At 39.2% G+C, this 1,110-nt stretch overlaps 1 protein-coding gene across 10 annotated transcripts in view; it reads left to right on the top strand.

Moving 5' to 3' along the window:
* LOC116699064 (uncharacterized) overlaps positions 1-1,110 on the top strand; it is a 40,498-nt gene that overhangs the window by 14,977 nt on the left and 24,411 nt on the right. Inside the window, exon 1 of one of the 10 annotated variants that reach the window (XM_032531452.1) lies at positions 155-176. The exons of the other annotated variants lie outside the window; for them this stretch is intronic. The gene's annotated coding sequence lies outside the window, so the exon portion shown is untranslated. Of the gene's footprint in view, positions 1-154; positions 177-1,110 lie in introns of those variants that run through there. 10 annotated transcript variants of the gene reach the window in all.

The following is a 1,110-nucleotide window of genomic DNA, read 5'->3' as shown; positions in this document are numbered from 1 at the left end:
TGGAACCCCAAATGCTGCCAAACTGCAGAAGTCGTGTTCTTCTTCGAGAACAGGTCACTCGGTGCGCAACTTGCCATCGTCGTGCATTTAGCTTTGTAGCTAACAGCTGGACCTTTGCAACATGTCCTTCCGTGTCTTCGTAGCCCTTGCAGAAGTTTAGTCAACCGGCCTGAAAGGTCAGTGACTTTTTGGCGACTTTGCACGAGTAATTCCCAACAATAAATCTACGACTGATTGGCTATTTGTACCTTTCACATTTTTACCGGTACCAGTACCGGAAATTTGGTTCCGGTACCTTTTTTGGGTATTTTCCCTCTGTAATTACACATAATTATTTCAGTTGTAAAAATAATTCCAAACCTATTTATCCTATTTACTTAGAACATTTTGTTATTTTTGAATATTTTACACTCTAAAGAAATTAAACAAAATTTTGTTATTTTTGAATATTTTAAACCAAAATAGTAACCCTCCTCTCTATTCAGTCAGTCCCCAGGGCACAGAACCCACTGTTGTGCCGGCTTTTCTCAGAGGAAGTGTAATATTAACAGTACAGCGACTGCTTTTGGCTTGCCATAAATATCATTTCAATCAGGAGTGCCATGTTTGCAGATATGCAAAAAGGTTTATTGTACAGCAACAACAACAAAAAAAGCCTCTGAAGCTATACTTAGCGTTACCATAGCAACGCCTCTTGTCTGTCACCAGCACATGCTTGGAACATCAGACCATAATAATTTGCTAACCCACTCAGGCATTGCCACCATGGTAACAAGATGAAGGCTTGAGTTTAGCCCATCAAACCTTTACAGGGCATATACACTGCTCTGCACTGCTGTGAGTGTGTTTGCTTGAGTGTGTCTATATGTGTAATAGACATGATGTGTAATGTTAAATCTTTATACTACTTTCATGTCCAATGTGAAGCAGTCCAATATATTGGCGAGCCGATATTATCGGCCGATATTAGGCATTTCCCGATCCATCAGATCAGCAATAATAATGGCCGATTCATTCATCAGAATCATTTATAATGACAAATAACTGATTCTGATGAATGAATATTTAAAAAAAACGGTCAACCATGTTATGAGTGTTGGCGTTGCATAG

Source organism: Etheostoma spectabile, chromosome 12, assembly GCF_008692095.1.
Source record: "Etheostoma spectabile isolate EspeVRDwgs_2016 chromosome 12, UIUC_Espe_1.0, whole genome shotgun sequence".
NCBI lineage: Eukaryota > Metazoa > Chordata > Actinopteri > Perciformes > Percidae > Etheostoma > Etheostoma spectabile.
Note: the sequence above shows the minus strand (reverse complement) of the source record. Positions and strands in the feature narration are given on the sequence as shown.